Source organism: Montipora capricornis, chromosome 3 (assembly GCF_036669925.1).
Source record: "Montipora capricornis isolate CH-2021 chromosome 3, ASM3666992v2, whole genome shotgun sequence".
Classification (NCBI taxonomy): domain Eukaryota; kingdom Metazoa; phylum Cnidaria; class Anthozoa; order Scleractinia; family Acroporidae; genus Montipora; species Montipora capricornis.
This window is the reverse complement of record NC_090885.1, coordinates 76,002,350-76,014,849: the sequence shown is the minus strand read 5'-3', so window position 1 is coordinate 76,014,849 and position 12,500 is coordinate 76,002,350. Positions and strand designations below refer to the sequence as shown.

General features: G+C 41.3%; 1 long non-coding RNA gene across 1 annotated transcript in view; it reads left to right on the top strand.

Moving 5' to 3' along the window:
* The window catches only part of LOC138041649 (uncharacterized), a 10,698-nt gene extending 2,347 nt beyond the window's left edge, over positions 1-8,351 (top strand). Inside the window, exons 2-3 of the long non-coding RNA XR_011130865.1 lie at positions 7,523-7,600; positions 7,840-8,351. This is a non-coding gene — a long non-coding RNA (uncharacterized lncRNA). The remainder of the gene's footprint in view (positions 1-7,522; positions 7,601-7,839) is intronic.
* The last annotated feature ends 4,149 nt before the right edge of the window (positions 8,352-12,500 follow it).

The window sequence follows — 12,500 nt, the reverse complement described above, 5'->3', positions numbered from 1 at the left end:
CCATAGCCTAACATTATGCTAGAAGCAGGACGTTACCGTACAGTTCCAGAAAAGATGGATGAGAGTTTCCTCTTCAATTTGGCAGAAATTGCAAAGATCGTTATCCCTTAGTTTTATTTTTTTTAAGAAATCATTAGTGGCAAGTGATCTTTGAGAACCTTAGAGCAGCTTTGAGCGAAACTGAGAATACCTGAGAAAAGCTGATCGGACTTTTAGCACTCTGAACTGTTCTTAGAACTACTGTTATTGTCAGTATGGGCATGCGATGAAGTCAAAATGGGAATTCTTTCAACAATACAGACTAGTCGTTGATATGCACTCCGTTTATTTGGTGGCAAAGGAATTTAGAAGATGCTTCAAGTGGAAATTCTGGTTTTCAGTCTTACTTTTGTTTTACTTAGAGGCCATTTATTTGCCAGTATTGAAAAGTTTGGTTCACATTTATGAAATGTAACAAATTAATCATCTGTGGCTTTACAAAGATCTATTTGTATCGCTTTTACATTCCTGACTTAATTCGACTCGCAAATGAGGTACAAACAACCCAGGTCCAGGAATTGTTGATCCAACTTAAACTATTGCCGCACCATACAGTCAAGGTAATTATGTTGAAGTATTTGGTACGGCAAATGAAGGCACACAACGTGTGGCAATGTCTCTGTCGGCACTTGTTTAAAATTTCAGGAATCCAATAACCTCTTCAACTGACTTGGTTCAAATTATAAATATTGGGAAAAATATGTATTCAGCTTTGTCACAATCTTGCAAACAGGGACTCCTATTTTTGACAGAGTTTCCTGTTATGGTTGTAACTTAAGCTACACTAATTATCAGTTGACATACAGTGATAGTTATAGTGGTTTGCTAAATAGTGCACTTCCTATAATTTCAGACTTTCCTTATGTTGTATCAATGTTAGCTGCCTTTCATTCTTTGCTCATGGGTAATTATCATGCATATATTTTAACACTTGAACTTTACACAGTAGCAATATACTGTCTGCTTAATGGAAGGTGTAAAATTTTTTACTCTCATGGCAGAGATTTATTAGGTATGGGACCCATTTGCTGAAGTGTATAACAGCCAAAAACGGGAGGAGCGCGGCGACAAACAAACCGTAGACGAAGGCCATGTGTCAACTCAACTTTTTAATTAACCCATACTATGCAAACTCAACATACACCCGTCACGTGACGTCACGCAATACATTACATCTTTTCCCCCCTTAGTTCAAAAACACAGTCTCAAAAAATCAGTTTGTTGTTCTCAGAGGGGTAACCCATGACTAAAACGAAATCAATGTTCAGTCACATAGTCCTTTAAATACTCTGGGGCCCTCTTAGTTCGCTGGGATCTCTTTAGCAACCTTGATGGAGACGTCGGATGTTCAGGCGGCAATCCAGTGTTGGACTCATCTTCTACTACTTCCTCAGGGGCAAGTCTCCCGTTGATTTCCTCCGCTGCGTCAGGTACCTGAATGGGCTCAGCCTGCATTACAACATCAGGTAGGTCGTCGTCCACGATCACCCTCGTGGGAACTGCACATCTTTTAAGGAGGTGATCAACATGCCTTCGGGTAACCAACCCATCTTCATACTTAACCGTGTAGGACAATGGACCAGTTCTACTTTCAATGTGTGCCTTCTTCCACTTGGGCCCAGGACTGAAATTCGTCGCCAGAACGTTATCTCCCACCGCAAATTGTCGCGCTTTCTTGGTGTTATAATGATGTACCTTCTGTGCCTCCTGATGGGTTTCCACACGATGCCTAAGTTCTGGCCGAATTAGGTCCAGTCGGGTTCGTAGGCGGCGGTTGAGCAGCAACTCCGTGGGTGTAACTCCGGTGGTTGTTTGAGGCGTTGATCTATATGCCAACAAGAATCTACTAAGTCTGGTCTGCACCGTACCTCCAAATCCTTCCAACTTCTTCATCCCTTCCTTGAAAATACCGACAGACCTTTCCACTAAGCCATTAGACGAAGGATGTCTAGAAGCTGTTTTCACATGTAAAATTCCATTTCTGGCCATAAAGTCTGCAAATTCTTCACTGGCAAATCCCGCACCATTATCTGAGACAACCATGTCAGGTAGCCCATGACTGGCGAAAGCTTGACGGAGTTTCTCAATAGTTGCGGTTGCACTAGTGCTGGATGTTGGATATACTTCAATCCACTTGCTGTAGGCATCGATTACAATCAGAAATAACTGTCCCATAAATGGTCCAGCATGGTCAATATGTATTCGAGACCAGGGCTTTTCCGGCCACTCCCAAGGATGAAGGGGCGCTGTCGCAGGTGCTGCACTCTGTAACTGACATACATTACAGGATTTAACCTTTTCCTCAATGTCTCTATCCAGCCCTGGCCACCAGAGATAACTGCGTGCCAGGTTTTTCATTCTTACTATTCCTGGATGGGCGGTGTGCAGATCCTCTAAAAGCTGTTGCTGCCCCCGAGCTGGTACGACCACACGGTTCCCCCACAAAATACATCCGTTATGTGTGCTTAATTCATCTCTTCTTATGTAGAAAGGCTGCCGACCTGGGTCAGGACATTTGTTCCCCCAGCCTTGCTGGACTTTCCGGAGAACCTGCTGTAGCACTGGATCGGAGGCTGTCCAGTCAGCAATGTCGTCCGCACATACAGGTAGAGCCTCCAACTGATCCATCAAGAGTATATATGGTTTCACCCGGTAAGGGAACCTCAACTACTGTATCCGACAGAGGTAAACGACTAAGGCCATCAGCATTTCCATGTTTAGATCCTTCGCGGTAAACCAAATCATAGTCATAGGCTACTAAAAGTAAAGCCCATCGTTGAATTCTCGGGGAAGCCAACGCTGGCACAGCTTTGTCTGCCTTAAACAGACCCAAAAGGGGCTTGTGATCTGTGAAAATCTTGAACCTGTGTCCGTACAAATACTGGTGGAACTTCTTGATTCCAAAAATCACTGCAGCTCCCTCCTTATCCAGCTGAGCATAATTTCGCTCGGGAGATGATAGTGTCCTTGAGGCATACGAGATCGGTTTTTCTTTTCCATCAATAATGTGGGAGAGAACCGCTCCCAGTCCATAAGGCGAGACATCACAAGAAAGCACAAGTTCCTTACTAGGGTCGTAATGAACTAAGAGATCTGAGGAGTTTAACATGCCCTTAGCTTGGTTAAAAGCTTCCATCTGTCTTTTGCCCCATGTCCATTTACAGTCCTTGGAGAGGAGTTCATGTAGAGGAGCCAAGACAGTGGACAGATTTGGCAAGTAGCAGGCATAATAATTCAACATCCCCAAGAACGCTTGGAGCTCCTTGACCTTAGTGGGTGCAGGAGCTTCATGGATGGCTCTCACTTTGCCTTCCACTGGTTGATAAGATAAGATAAGAATCCCAGATAAGTCACCTCTCCTTGTCGGAACACACACTTCTTAAGCTTTAGGTGAATGCCGGCCTTGTCTAATCGTGCCAATACTTCCTTCAAATGTCTCGAGTGATCGTGTCTTGTCTTGCCAGTCACCAGGATGTCGTCAATCCGGACTACTACTTGCGGTATTCCTTGGAGGAGGTTTCCATAGTGCGCTGGAAAATGCCGGGAGCTGATGAGATGCCAAATGGGAGACGCTTGTATCGAAAAAGGCCCTTGTGGGTGTTAATAGTTGTATATGTTTGGGACTCTTCGTCTAACTCCAATTGTTGGTAGGCTTGGCTTAGATCCAGCTTTGTAAATTCTGTACCTCCCCCTAAAGTTGCATACAAATCTTCGATCTTGGGAATGGGGTCGTTGTCTAACTTGGCTGATTGATTGATTGTTTGCTTGTAATCCCCACAAATTCTAATAGTGCCATCCTCCTTAACAATGGGAACAATGGGTGTGGCCCATTCTGAGAATTCAACTGGTTCTATAGTTCCCTCTTTGACAAGCCGATCCAATTCTGTTTCAATTTTTTCACGCAGGGCGTAAGCTACCGGCCTGGTCTTAAAGAATCGTGGTTTTTCTGAAGAATCGATGTAAATTTTGGCCTTCACTCCTGCTACTTTCCCCAGACCCTCTTGGAAAACCGTTAAATGTGCTTCCATAATCGCATTCAATTCCTTATCCATGGTGGTTAAATTAAAAATCGCATTCCAGTCTAAAGAAATATGCTGAAGCCAGTTCCGGCCCAACAAACACGGACCCTCTCCACTGATTACCACCGCTGGTAAGTTGCCTTTAAACCCATTGTATTCTACTTCCAACTCACATTCCCCCACTACAGGAATAACCTCCCCTGTGTAAGTACGCAGAACCGTATTCACAGTGTTCAATTTCAACACTTTACCAGACTGGGACAAAAGGTGAAACGTTTTCTCATTGATAACCGATGTTGAGGCTCCAGTATCAATTTCCATGCTTACATTCATTCCATTAATTAGCACTGTCACTTTGTAAGGGCTTTGGCCTTTACTTGCATTTACACAAAACAGTTGATCATACACATCATCCCCCCGAGAATCTTCCTCATAAACAGTACCAACATCTTCTAACTGGTGTAAGTTACCTGACCTCTGCTGACCAGGATATCCCCTCTGATTACCTTTATTTGGCTGAGGGCCCTGTCTCTCACCTCTCGACTGACTTCTAGTGCGGTTTGGACATCTATCGACGATGTGGCCTTTTTGCTTGCAATAAAAACAGTTCAGTTCCTTAAACCTGCAAGTTTGCGCACTATGATTTCCTCCACACCTAAAACAAGACTTGTACAGCATGCTTCGTCCATCCACACGTCTCGTTCCCTCGCTTGTTCCATCCCCTTGTAAAGTTACCTTGTTGACCGCCTCCGACTCCTTCGATTCCTGAAGCACCGCCATATTTTTTGAAGTAATTTCCATCGAGGTTGCAATCTCATATGCCTTCGCAAATGTTAATTCCTTCTCCACCAGGAGACGTCGCTGAATTTTCTCATCCCGAATTCCGCACACAATCCTGTCCCGAAGCATCATCTCTAGAGTATCTTTATACTCACAATGTTCGGCCAAATTCCTCAACGCAGCCACGAAATCCGCTACTGACTAGTACTCTCCTTCGTTACGAAAACGGTTGTTAAACTTTAACCTTTGCACAATTTCTGAAGGTTTTGGCGCTAAATGATCCTGAATAAGCTTCACCAGTTCCAGGTACGGCTTTTCTTTCGGTTTGGCTGGAGCTAAAAGGTCGCACATCAGCTTGTAAACCTTACTTCCACATACACTCAAAAGGACCGCCCGCCGTTTCGCTTTGTCATCTCCGGACTCATCACCAATACCATTTGCATCAAAATAATGTCCTAATCGCTCCGTGTAGTGTTCCCATGTTTCAGTGTATAACAACCAAAAACGGGAGGAGCGCGGAGACAAACAAACCGTAGACGAAGGCCATGTGTCAACTCAACTTTTTAATTAACCCATAATATGCAATACATTACATTTGCAACATGTACTTCAATTGAAATAGATTCATTAATGAATTTGGTTTAACATTTTCAGAATATATGTGCACAAACATCTGTTACTTATGAAATTAAAATGTGTTAACATTATTAAAATGTAAAGCAACAGTGGAAGCATTGTTCATTCATTATATGTTCGAAACCAAAAATTTAGACCCTAGGAGCACTTAAATGATGTTTATCTTTGTTCTTGCAAAGAATGTTCTGCTGTGTCATTTTATTTTATTTGTTTTTCCACCTCAAAAGTCTTGTAACTATTGCACCTCTCAAACAGTTGATAGTATCATTGAGAATGGAAGAGCAATTTATCAGAAATGTTACTCCAGCAAAATATGTTTTATTTCTGATTTTCTAAAGAAATTTGACACAGGCCGCAGGCCATGTAAAAGTTATTCATACAGCAAGATGTCAGGGAAATTTATCTTGTAATGTGGTTCCCAGTAAATAACAGCTTAAAACTGCCATTTTGGATAATAAGGAAAGCAGCAGAGGCTTTTTGATGTGAATTTCTAGCTACTGCATTAGTTGTGTTTTCCAGTGGTATGCAAAGCAAAAGATGAGTTACCACATTTTTGTATACAAAGGTTCTGAACCAAAAAATGTAACAAAAGTATTTTCAAATGTAGATTCTGTTATTGATCTCTTTTGTTCTGTTATTCAAAGTAAATGTAATTGTTTTGAAACAAACTATGAGGTTGCATTTCTTAGATGTTTATGTGAATTATCAAATATAGAAAGGAAACAAATAATAAGAAAGCCTAAATGTACTTCAGAAATTGCAGCAAACTGGAAGAAAGAGGGGAGAAATTTACAGCCCGATGGACCCAGAGAAAAAATAAGAACTTCCTTCAAATTGTTTTGAAAAGTACAGGTCTATGGATCCTTGGAAAAAAAAACACTTTGAAGCGCATTGAGATCCACCTTAAATAATTGAAAATTTAAGGCAGCTCTGAATCCGCTCGACAATTTTTTTTAAACTTTGAAGAGAGTTTCATCTTGGCCTTCTGATCACTTTTGCGCAAATAAACACTTGGGGTCACCAAGTTAGTTTTTCAGATATAAGGAACTAAAGCCAAAATATAGGGTGTTTTTGAGAGGCTTGCCTGTTTCCAAGGTGACCTGTTACGTCACAAAAATGACTGCATCTTGTTCAGCAATAATTGATGTTTCACATGGTACCTTAACATTGCTGTTACGTGATAAAGTGTTGTAGTGTCAATCCTTACAATAACAAGGTCTCTTGAAAGTGTTGAAACTGGCTTGAGCCATCGCCCCTGATCACAAAACACAGAGCTTTCAAGCTATTTGGCAGCTGGTCAATTGGATATTCGTGTTAGGGAGTTTAACAAACGACGACTCGCGGCTACGGCAACCACTGCGCCATAAAATAATAATATTATTGGTTAAAAGAGGAAAAAATAATCGTGCAGCACGGATTTTAGCACTTATTTTTGTGGTACTCTGCATATCAACGACGTGAGGTTTTGACGACAACGTGAGATCACAAATGAGAATATTAACGTTTTCCCTGAAACCGCTCGTGTTAAAATATTTTTAAGATACTTCTTCGTCCACAACTGAAGGAGGAGAAAGTGCTGCCTTTGCAAATGGTTAGACTTTCAAGTCTTCTCGGATAAGGACTATAAATCGTAGGCCCCGTCTCACAAATATATTCCATGTTCTTTAGTTCCCTGTGGGACGAGAACCCACACACTATTCGAGAAGAGTAGGGGATGTAGTCCCCGTCGTTGTGGCTGTCCTCTGTGAGTGTATTCACTTTAGTCTTCCATGGAGTGAGTTTCAATCTAGTGTCGTAAAACTAAAACTTTGGCCAATCAAAAAGGATGGAGGCAATCCAGTAAACCAATCAAAACTCAAAGTTATTACACGTAGCCGACACAAAGCGCGGGAAAATGTGCACACGCGAGCCACGATTGGTTTTTGTTTCACTTCTGATTGTGGCGCGATAACTTTGAACCAATCACTGAGTGAAGTAATCATAAACCAAAGCAATTCGCTAAATTACTTTCGGCATGCACTCAATTGAAAATTTCTCTATACCAACAGAGCGGACACCGTGGCAAAATGAGTGTTGTGGAAAGTGTTGATATCTGGCTGGCTGTTGACTGTCATTACTTTCAAGATGTGAGCAACTGTTTTTATCTGCATTGTTTGACAAAACCTCTTATTAAGGGAGTCAGTTAAGTTGTTTAGTTTTTTTTATAAAGGGATCTTTACAAATAGGGTACAGATTTTCATGTCTTTTCAAGTATCTTAAGTGACATCTGTGCATGAAAATGACCAAGTGATACCCGGTAATAATATTGTTTTACTTTGATCAGTTTCCTGTTGTTTCTTAAACATCTCATTTATTCTTATTCCAGTGCTTAAGTCTAAAACTCTTCCTGGTGTGTGTGTGTGTGTGTGTGCTGATCTGGTCAAACCATGCATGGCAAGCAACATTCCAGATTGTTTTCAGAGATTGTGATGAGGAGTTCAGCGTTGAATACTTTATTGTTCTTCTGATGAAAAAGCCAGGGTTGTTATTCATCTCTCATTTTTACCTGCATGAGATCCTGGGTGATGACAACAGTATTACTGCAAATTAAACAACACAGATGTGAGCATGTCAGTGATTAATACAAGATGGTTTCCAAACAGCTCTTCAAAATTGTCTAGAAAAGGGACAATAATTATTTACTTGCCACACCTTCTAAGTCAATGTTTGACCAAGCAAATACAATTTGGTTTTTTTATTCAAGTAAACTGTCTTACTTTCATTAATACAGCTGTATGTTATTCTAGTCTTTCTCTTGCTGAGCATGGGTTTGGATATTAACTTCTGAGAATGCTCCTACTTGTAATAATAAATAATGAATATACGGTACTTACAACAATAAAATTAGAGAGATATTTGAGTTACTGTATATTGTGTTTTGTGGTAACACATACCATAGTAGTTGTTGTGGTTGTTGTTGTTGTTGTTGAAAATGAATCAGATAGAGTCATTGTGGGTCCAGATAGAGCCATTATGGGTCTATCATTGGGTAGTGAGACTGGATCATTTGTGCATAATAGAATGTTAGAGTATGAAGCAGAATGCCTCTAGTCTTGCTGGATATAGGATTACATTCCTCTCTCAGTATCTTTACACATAGTGCAAAATTTAGGCTAAATTTTTGCTGGTGCAGTGCATGCAAAAGTGAAATAAGTATTTTCCAAACACATGCAGGTGAATGTTTTCTAAGTTTCATTCTCATGATTCTCATGTCTCCCCACCCTAATCCCAGCAAGGCTCTCAAAGGTGATCGACGAAGCTGGAGAAAAAAAATTAGTTACCAGCCAGCTGCAGGAAAGATGCTGAAAAAATATTTTCAACAATGGACCACTACCAAAGTCCAAGTAAAAGGAAACATCAAGTAGCATTGGAGTCAAATTTATACTTAGTTTCAAAACTTTTTTGCGATCCTCTCTCTTTATTTTATTGCCTCGCCCTTGCAAAAGTAACTAGTGTCGTAAAATAGGAGAATGGAGGGCAGGGAACTTGACTTATCTAAGTTGCCGAATGAGTGGGATGCGGGCATGAAAAGAACTTAAGCTTATTTCTCACTTTCAAATGATTCCAATGAAATAAACAGACGATTTCCTCGTTCAACAGAAGCAACATAAGCCATCTTCGCAGAAGGAATTATCATTCTGCCCTTGCAAAGATGTTTACCCCGCGTTTTACTTCTCAGTGCACAGTTTTTCCCCCAGAAGTTTACCAACGCAGAGACCATCGCGACTAATAACATTACGAACTTCTCCTGGTTTGAACTATAGTTTTTTGGTTTGAAAAGATACACGGCAGATTAGTCTTTCAGGAAGCTCTCTTCAAAATTTAAACCTTATCAACGTAGTGTTGTCCTTATCATCGCAAAATGAAAACAAACACAGAGAATTTAAACTGCCGCCACTTTGCCGCGCTGTTGTTTCTATGGCAAATTTGATTGGTACCAGTCCCTCGCGCGTGGGTCAAGCCTGCGCACTCATTTTGCCGCGGTGTCGATACCAGTAAAATGTTATTATTTAGGAATCGAATGCAGGAAAGCCACGTGTGCTCATTGGGGTAAAAAGAAGGGTATATGTTTCTGTTTCAGTTAATCAGTTGTATCATTCTACTTTCGTTTTTGAATATGTGCCTCTTTTTATTTCGGAACTCCCAAACCAGTTTTAAAATGAACAGAAATATAGCTAATCAAGGGCGTAGATGCTCATAACTTGCGATGTTTTTGAGACACAGAGAGCAACTGTTTTCCTTTTTAACTTGTTTTCACACAACCAAATTTGTATTGCAAAGTATCTTGTATGAAGTCAGATCCGAGACTATATTCGTCTTTCGACTCGTCGAGTCGTTATTCCGGTTTGTCTCGTCGTGTACCGAGTTCGTCGCGTCGACCTCCCAGTTCGTCTCGTCGTAAGTTGATCCCTTTCGTCTAGTCGCCGACGAGTTCGTCTAGTCGCTGACGAGTTCGTCTCGTCGCCCTCTGAGATCGACTCGTCGTAGATTACTCGATCCAGATCTCTAAGGACCAAGGCCGGTTAAGGCCTCGGACTAGTTGCAAAATGGCGGTTACGGCTGGAGATAGAAATTTGGATGGTCTCAAAGCTTCTCTTCGTGTTGGTGTGCAACATGTGATCTCCCGCTTAAGTGAAGAGATGTTAGCAGACGAGGACGGCATGGATTATCTATGTACACACATCGACCGGCTTTTAAATCTGTTAACAAGAGCAAGCACTCTGTTTTTCATCCCAGAGGACCTCATTTCTCTTCTTCTCAGAGCCCGTCAAGCAGTTAGTGAATCGACATCTAACTCAGAAGATGGTGATATAGTACTAGTGCTTTATACAGGTTGCAGAGGAAGACCAGCAATAGCTATTTCCAAGGAGCAGCTAGAATTGTACTTGGAATATGGCTTTACGGCAGTTAAGAAATGTTGTTGCATTTATAATAATCTTGAATGTACTATACATTCAAGATTATTATAAATGCAACAGATTTAAAAGCCGGTCGATGTGTGTACATAGATAATCCTTGCCGTCCTCGTCTGCTAAAATCTCTTCACTTAAGCGGGAGATCACATGTTGCACACCAACACGAAGAGAAGCTTTGAGACCATCCAAATTTCTATCTCCAGCCGTAGCCGCCATTTTGCAACTAGTCCGAGGCCTTAACCTGCCTTGGTCCTTAGAGATCTGGATCGAGTGATCTACGACGAGTCGATCTCAGAGGTCGACGAGACGAACTCGTCAGCGACGAGACGAAAGGGATCAAATCACGACGAGACGATCTGGAGAGTCGACGAGACGAACTCGTCGGCGACGAGACGAAAGGGATCAAATCACGACGAGTCGATCTCAGAGGTCGACGAGACGAACTCGTCGGCGACTAGACGAAAGGGATCAACTTACGACGAGACGAACTGGGAGGTTGACGCGACGAACTCGGTACACGACGAGACAAACCGGAATAACGACTCGACGAGTCGAAAGACGAATATAGTCTCGGATCTGACTTCATAATCTTGTCTCCAATAGAGATGAGTAGTTTTATGCGATATGTTCTCTTCTGGTTGCCGTCCGAGTCTAAAACACCTCGCATGCTTAAGCTCCCTACACAAGGAGACAACTTAATACTATCATGTTGATCTCTTAGGCTGTTAGCAAAGCACACCCTTGCCTAGACTGCGAGCAGTCCTCTCTTTTGCTACGAACGCTGATCTTTCAAAATCGTAGGTACCTCATGTATCCCTTATTAAAGTGTTTTTAAATTATAAGTGATTCCAAGGCGTACACGTATATACCCTGTTCTATCCAAACATACCCCCTATATACCCTTGTAAACCCCTATATACCCTTGAATACCCCTATATACCAATGTTTGCCCCTATATACCCAAGTTTTCCACCCCTTAATACCCATGTATACCCCTTTATACCCTTGTTTACCCCTATAAACCCCAAAAGAGCGTGTAGGGTATGTATGGGTATATTGGGTATACATGCAAGGATATAAAGGGGTATATAGGGGTATACTGGGTATAGGTGAGTATTTGTCTAAATACCTTATAGTTTAAATACATTATAATAAGGAATACATGAAGTATTTACCTTCAAAATGGCTGAACCTGCGGGTCGCAAATACTGTGGGCTCTAACCAACGTCCGCAGTATTTGCGACCCGCCACTTCATTCATTTTGTAAGTTCAGCGTTCATTTCAACGATTAGAGGTAGGTACGTTATGTATGGGGAATTATTATGTACCCAATACATATTATATCATTACATACATATTATGTCCTGGAGGTACACAACATAATCATACACAGCTAACATACCTAGACACAGCTATACACAGCTATAAAGGGTTATACACAGCTATATACAGCTATACACGGCTATATACAGCTATACACAGCTATACACAGCTGTACAACCGCTATAAAGAGCTATACACAGCTATAAAGGCTATACACATATATTCATAGCTATACACAGCTACAAAGGGCTATACACAGCTATACAGAGCTATACAGACATACAGGGCTATACACATTTATACATACCTATACAGGGCTATACAGACCTATAAACAGGTATACATACCTATACACAGCTACACAGGTCTGTACAGAGCTATACAGAGCTATACAGACCAATACACAGGTATAGCTATACACAGCTATACAGGTCTATACACAGCTCTACAGCGCTATACAGAGCTATACATACCTATAAAGGGCTATACAGACCTATACACAAGTATACATAGCTATACGCAGCTGTACAGGTCTATACACAGCTATACAGCGCTATACACAGCTATACATAGCTATAAAGGGCTATACACAGTTATACAGGGCAATACAGAGCTATACACAGATATACATAGCTATAAAGGGCTATACACAGCTATACAGGGCCATACAGAGCTATACACAGATATACAGGGCTAGACACAGCTATACAGGGCTATACAGAGCTATACACAGATATACAGCACTATA